The sequence below is a fragment of the Athene cunicularia genome, assembly GCF_003259725.1.
Source record: "Athene cunicularia isolate RWA chromosome 15 unlocalized genomic scaffold, athCun1 chr15_part1, whole genome shotgun sequence".
Classification (NCBI taxonomy): Eukaryota; Metazoa; Chordata; class Aves; order Strigiformes; family Strigidae; genus Athene; species Athene cunicularia.
In genome coordinates, this window is record NW_020799121.1 from 3189727 (window position 1) to 3197173 (window position 7447).

A 7447-nucleotide genomic window follows, 5' to 3' on the forward strand; every position below is an offset into this window, starting at 1 on the left:
GGAGTGAAGACAAGGGGTTGCAGGAAGCATGAGGAACATGGGGTGGGATTTTTTCTGCTAGCAGAGTGTGAGAGTGTTTGCTGAGTTTGAGAAGAGCCTTTGCTTGGGTGAAAACATCAACCTGGTTCCCATCAGAAGAGGTGAGCATTGTGGAGGAGAGGGACTGGCCATGGCTTGGGGGAGATGAGCTTGCCCTCACCCCACACCTTGCCTGAGTCCACCTGCTCCATGCAGATGGGCTTCCCAGCTTCCCACTGGGGTTATCAGGAGAAAGACTGCCAGGAGATAAGAGTGTCCATGGGGGAAGGTGGCATCAGACAGGCTTAATTTTGGGGCCAAGCCCACAAATCAAGCTGTCCCGTGTGCCTGGGATGGAGGGGATGATGTGAGCTGTGTCCTTGTTGTCCCCAAACTCTGGGTATCTATCGGGAGAGGGGTAATTTGTCTTCCCTTTTCCTCCCACCTGTTTTTATAGCAAGTGACCTTTCAACCCTCACCTCATCTTTATGGAGGTGATAAAAGTGTTAGGGTGTCGCTGACCTGCTTTCCCTTTGGCATCCCCTCCTGGGGGGGTGCAGGGGCCATGGGATTTGGCACGTGCCAGGCAGGCAGGACAGCAGTGAGCTGGCAGGATCACTCACCATGTGGGAGCAGGGATGGGACTGTGAAGGGCGAAGGAGGAGGTGGAAATCCCATTGCTTGCCTTGTTGAAGAGAGGATAACACCTTGCTTGGGACAGAGTCCTCCAGGGGAGACGGGACGACACTCCTGCCCCTCACCCTGCGTCAGGGCATGGATCGCTCCCTTCAGTGGGCTGAGGTCTGGCCTGCCTGTGTGGGTCGCTGATCCGACCCCCCAGCTCCCCGGCAGGGATTAGTGGGGATGGGTTTTTGCCAAGTCCTGGCTGTCACTGTGTTCCCACCTTTGATCAGGAGTCGGCATTCCTGAAGTGCTCCATCTCCCACATGTTGCACTGATCAAAGGCAGCTGTTGCCTGGACCCTCCCCTGAGTCCATTTACACACATACAAAAATACAGAAATACAAAGAAAACTGAAGGAGGTGGAAGGGGTGATGGATGGAGGAGAGACCAGGCAAGGGGCAGCAGCAGACAAAATCCCTCTCCCTGGTTTCCTCACAGAGGGTCCCGTCTGCAGCCATTGGAAAGGCTGGTGGGGAGTCTAGGGGACTAAAGAGAGATGCCGAAGGTTGGCTCGGGGCACCCTGGGAAGGAGTGGCTGTGCCTAACAAGATCATGAAGTGGATCCTCCTGGAAAATATGCTGGGGCACATGGAAAATAAGGAGGTAACTCGTGACAGGCAGCATGTCTTCATTAAGGGCAAATCATGCCTAATAAATTTAGTGGCCATCTACAACAGGGTTACAGTGCGGGTGGATAAGGGAAGAGCAACCAGTGTCATCTGCCTGGACTTGCACAAAGCATTTGACACTATCCTGCATGACATCCTTCTCTCTAAATTGGAAAGACGTGGATGTGATGGATGGAGCACTCGGTGGATCAGGAATTGGCTGGATGGTCACACCCAAAGAATTGCGGTCAACGGCTCGATGTCCAAGTGGAGAGCAGTGACGAGTGGTGTCCTCAGGGGTCAGTATTGGGACTGGCACTGCTTAACATCTTTGTTGGTGACACGGACAGAGGGACTAAGTGCACCATCAGCAAGTTTGCTGACAACGCTGAGCCGTGTGGTGCAGTTGACACGCTGAAGGGAAGGGATTTGTCATCCAGAGGGACATGGACAGGCTGGAGAGATGGGGCCACGTGAACCTCATGAAGTTCAGCAAGGCCAAGTGCAAGGTCCTGTCTATTGGCTGGGGCAATCCCAAGCACAAATCCAGGCTGGGACATGAGTGGGTTGACAGCAGCCCTGCGGAGAAGGACTTGAGGGTATTGGTGGACAGAAAACTGACTATGACCAGCAATGTGTGCTCGCAGCCCAGAAAGTCAACTGTGTCCTGGGCTGCATCAAGAGGAGTGTGGCCATCGGATTGAGGGAGGGGATTCTCCCCCTCTACTCTGCTCTCATGAGACCCCCCTTGCAGTGCTGTGTCCAGCTCTGGGGCTCCTTATGTAAGGAGGACACGGACCTGCTCGAGCAGGTCCAGAGGAGGCCATGAAAATGATCGCAGGGCTGGAGCCCCTCTCCTTTGAAGACAGGCTGAGAGAGTTGGGGGTGTTGAGCCTGGAGAAGAGCAGGCTCTGGGGAGACCTTATAGCGGCCTTCCAGTACTTAAAGGGGCTATGGAAAAGCTGGGGAGGGACTCTCAATCAGGGGTGCAGGGATAGGACAAGACATAACGGTTTTAAACTGAAAGAGGGGAGATTTAAATTGGATATAAGGAAGAAATTCCTTACTGTGAGAGTGATGAGACACTGGCACAGGCTGCCCTGAGAAGCTGTGGCTGCCCCCTCCCTGGCAGTGTTCCAGGCCAGGTTGGACAGGGCTCTGAGCAACCTGGGCTAGTGAAAGGTATCCCTGCCCATGGCAGGGGGTTGGGACTAGGTGATCTTTAAGATCCCCTCCAACCCAAACCATTCTATGATTCTGTGAGCTAGACCTTATCTGTCACCTGGAGGAAACAATGTCATCGGTGGGTGACAGCAATTGCCTGGATCAGATGCAGTTGTAGCAGAGCAGAGCCAATATCTCCCATGGTTTTGGTGAGGTCAGGAAGGAAACTGGATGAACCTTTCTTTTAAGGCCACTCTGATCTCAGCAGTTTGTGTGTGCTCATGCCAAGATCCACACAGTTCCCTCTGGGGGACTGTGGATGGCTCTGCTAGGGAGAGATGTTGCTGGAGATGTGTGGGCTAGTGATGATGCTCCTCACCAGCCCACGGGCAGAGCAATGCCATGAGGGGTTTGACCTCATGGATCATCTCCTCTGGCTCTGTCAGCCACAAGCGTCAGCTGCTTCAAAGGGAAAGGAAGGAGGTCTGAGACCTGCTCTGGTGGTGGCTTCTCTCCAGGGCAAGTGTGGTCCCATTAATTGTGTTTTGGCAGATGATTTATTGTCTGTACACAAGATTTCCCTCTGCTCCCCAGCTCCTGTAATGCAAAGGACTTGGACTATCTACGTTTCCAAGCCCTTTCTAAATCCTTCATGACAAGCCTAGGTGCCATCAGCAGCTCATTTGTGCTTGGAGATGGGAAAAATTTCTCCTGCCCTTCCTCATCCTCACAACCATCTGCTTGTTACTCAGCATTACAGTTTCACTTTAAGGCTTTGAAAAGACACAGTCTCCGTTTTGCAGACGCAAAGAGGGAAAAAAGCAGGACCATGGGACACCGTAGCTGAGGTGGCAGGTTCAGGTAAGGGTTTTTCTGGTTGAAAGAGAAATCCTGCTGCCCACAGTGACACTGCAGCAATCACATCTCCCAGGCAAGAATGAAAGCATCCTCTCCCTCTGGCAGAGGGTCCAGCAGACTCGGCTGGGCAGAGTCCCAGCTGCCAAAGGATGAAGTCTGTCAGGAGAGCAGTTTGTTCTCCTGCTCCTCCCTTGGCCCCACCTTGTGTGGCACATGGGGCAACAGGTGTACCAGGCACTGCATTTCCAAGCACCAGTTACATCATTAAAGGCAGCCTTTTATTTCCTTTCTCCAGGACTGGGCAGGACAATTTGCTTATACAAGGAGGGTCCATCCATCTCTGCTCCCAAAAGCTAATGTCTCCAGCAGCAGAACCGAGGAGATTCAGGTAGTGTTTTCAGTGGTGGTGTTAATATAACATTACCCACGTAGAGTGCCTTGTGCAGTGAGTGTTGCTGGGTCACATTCATCCCTGTCCTCGGTGGTATCTGTGGGTTAATCAGGTGAAGAAGGTCCTCAGCTGGGTTACAGCCCTCTGCAATAATTCCCCAGAATTGAATTTTGCTCATTATCCACATCTAGAAGAAAAGGGAGGGTTTCAAGTTCTCAGTATCAAGGAAACTAAGCACCTCTTGTGCTTTCTGCCATGGAGGGGTGTGGGTATGCTAAGAACACCCCTAACAACACCCAAACGTGCTCAGCAGCATCCCACAAGCACTAGAACAGCTGCCTGGCAAGGCTGCATGGGGGATGCTGTCCCAGCAAGGGTGACCCTGGCTCCAATGGATCTTACCTTTCCTGTTCACCTTCACAAGTGTCCAGTGGTGGTCGAGTTGCTCCTGATCAGACAGGCATGAAGGGCTCCTTGGGGCTGTGCTCGTCCTTCTTGGGCAGAGCTGGCAGTGTCTGCCTCTAGCCCAGGGCAGTCAGGGGCAGGCTGGCTCATCACCACAGCAGCTGTCCCAGCTCAGGGTCACAGCTCTGCCTGCCTGAGATGGCAGGAGTGACAGGCTGTGCTGTGGCACCCGGGGAAATTGGAGACAAATCTCTGGTGTCCCTTTGGACACCATGGGGGCTATAGACCAAGAGAAGCATCTCTCCAAATACTGCAGCAGACTGCATCTGACCTCTCTCTTATCATACCTAGGAATAGAAAGGATCTGCAGCAGCTTCTTTCTTTCTCTCCTTCTCAACAGCACTTTACCCCTAGTGCAGTCACCTCCCGGAGCACAATATCGGGGACCCTTTGCCCCTCCGCCTACACCTGCCTCTTCCCACTGAGAGATGCCCCTGACACCGTGGTCCCTTGCCCTAACCCTGTTTTCCAAAGTTCAGCTGCTTGGCTGCAGGCAGCCCATAATACCATTTTACAGCAAGGTGACCCCTGCTCTTTGGCGCTGTGCAACCCCCTGTCCGGCTGGCCGATGAGCCAGCCACCTAACGCGTTGTGACAGGTCGACTGGATGGAGCTCGCGGAGGGCCCACGTTTTCCTCTACCTCTCAGTGGTGGGGGTGACAGAGCTGGGTCCAGGTGGGGGGGGATTTGGAGGAGTGAGGTAAAGGGACGGTCATCACCCAGACCCTGCCAACCAGCCCATCTGACACCCCAACATGGATCTAACTGGGGGAACAGGAGGGCAGAAATGGTGTTCTCTCTGGACAGCACCCTGGCTGTGGGTTGATGTTGTGTCACCTTTGCCAGGCACGTCACCTCCCAGTTACACTTTGCCTCTCGTTGCTCTAAGTTTAAGAAACAAAACCTGGGCACAGTTGCTTTTCCTTTCACTTCCCCACCCAGCTCCCAGCGTGGCTGTCTGCATTCATTCCATCCACTGCTGGGGACACCTGACCAGGAGCCAGTCCAGCACCCCTGAGGGGACAGTTGGTGGCACATGGACAGGAGTATCTCACACTGGCATCATCAAGGACAATAGTTTCCACAGGGAAAAGAAAAACAATAAACAATTTATTCAGTCTCTTCCCCAGTCTCTGCTTTGGAGCACAGGTTGTTTGACCCGCACCCAGTGAACCGTGCAAGCTGGCTGTACAGTGTGTGCCAGCAGCAGAAGGGTTAAGAATGATCTTCAGGATAGATATTCAAGCACTGGGTGCTGCTTTCCAAAACCTCCTTTGAGCCTTCTCATAACAGGGCCTCAGTTTCCCTCTTGTCTGTTCAGGGCTGGGATCTCTGATCAGAAACAAGCCTGTCTTGGGGAAGGACTTTCCACAGTGCAGCAGAACAAGTTACTCTCTTATCTCACTGATGCCCCCAAAATCTCATTTTTTTCAGAAAAAGGATGTTGTTCCAGCTCTCATATTTGTAAACTTAAAATATTGACCCATGCTGGGGAGCAGAAACCACAAAGGAAATAAAATCTAAAGTCAGTATTTGTAAAGCTTGTGCTTCTATATTAAATCTTTGCATCTGGAGAGGGCTAAAATATGTTCTTTTCGAAGTGAGATTAACAAAGCTGACCATCTCTGTGGACTTTGCAAAAGCCATATCCCCACATGAACCCTGAGGCTTCTTTGCTGTAATCAAGAATCAGATTATGTACGTGGCCCAGAGACTGGCTCAGTTAAGCATCTCTTTCCCAAGCTTCAGTGGAGAGCTGGCGTTTTCTGATCCCAGAAACCCTCAGAGGACACAGCCTCAGCAGCTGAGTGCTGGGGCCAAACTCTCACCTGGGGAAAATCAACCCCAATTGCAGGAAAGGTTAGTAGGAGGGAAATTGCAGTCCCAGGTGAATTTGTGGCTGGAGGTGAGGACCCACCAGGACGGCTGGGGTACACCTCTGTCTTAGCAGTGCCTGGTTAGGAGGCAGGGCCAGGCAAGGACAATGCTGCCTGGCCAGTGTGGGCAGGAGCTGGGCACTGCTGCCGGTTGTGAGCAGCAGGTGAGGAGGAGGTGGGAAGGGAGAGGAGGGGGGCAAGTGTCTTGGAGAGGATGGGAGCGACAAGGGCAAGGTCTGGATGTGTTAGTGATGGTGTGAGTCTAGCCCTGTCAGTGCCAGCCTTCATCCCAAGTGACAGGCCTGACAGCCTGGCCAAGGACAAGGCAGGAGCAGAGGGCAAGGGCGGGAGGGAGCTGGGTCCCTGGTATTGTGACACCTCACAGAGACCCCTTTGAAGGGCCAGGTGAATGGGAGCAGGAGCATCTCCTCCTGGGTACTCCCAGTCAGGGCTGTGGGGTGAGAGGGGTTTGTGCTGTGCATTTTCCCTCGGAGCAGGGCACCAGATGGCAATCCCGGCAGCATCCCACCTTCTCTTGTTTCCTGTGCACTGAGTCTGCCCTCAGTTCTCTTTCCCTGGAAAATGCAAGTGTTTCCCTTGCTGCTTACTTGGAGGGGAGAGTGTAGGCTCAGGCTGGGCTCTCCAGTTAATAAGCCTACATCCCAGTCCCACAAGGACATGGGGATACAGCAGCGGTGCAACTTGCTTGAGGACTGGCTCCCCCAAATAGCCTGCTGCCACCTGTCCCTGCTGCTTTAAGCCTTTGGGAGGGGCACGGCCAGCTGGATCAACTACAGAGGGGTGTCAGGAGATGGGGCCCCTGGACATGCTGTTTGGGGGTGGAAGAGGTCTGTGCCAGGGTGGTTTGCTCTGGGCAGAGGCAGCCTCCACCCCTGGAGTAAATCAGGTGTGGGGCCAAACTGGGGTGAAAAACTAGCGAGGACTGTGCCAAAGCCGCGAGCTGTCCTGAGCATCTTCCTCTGGTAATAAAGGTGTAATCTGGCCAGATTTCAGGGCCAGCCCACTGTCCCTTGTGCAAGACAGGCAGAGCTGGTCTGAAGGGCTGTGAGCAAGAGGGGATGCTTGAAGAATAGTCCTGCTTACCCAAAATATGCTCACCCCTCCAACAATGGATACTCAGGTAGGAGAGGACCCTCAATGTTTAATGACCCTCAAGGGGTTTTTTCTTCCATGATTTTTGGCCTCTCTTACCCGTGGGAGTTTCTGCAACACAACATCCCCTGGCTGTGCCGGTATTTGTCCCTCGGGAAGAGGACGGGTTTGCTCTGTCCCGTTACCCTTTCCTCCTTGCTCCTGCCGCGTGGGTTTCAGGAGGGAGAGCGGGGCGGCGGGGCTCGCTGCGGCCTCCCCCCGCGATACCC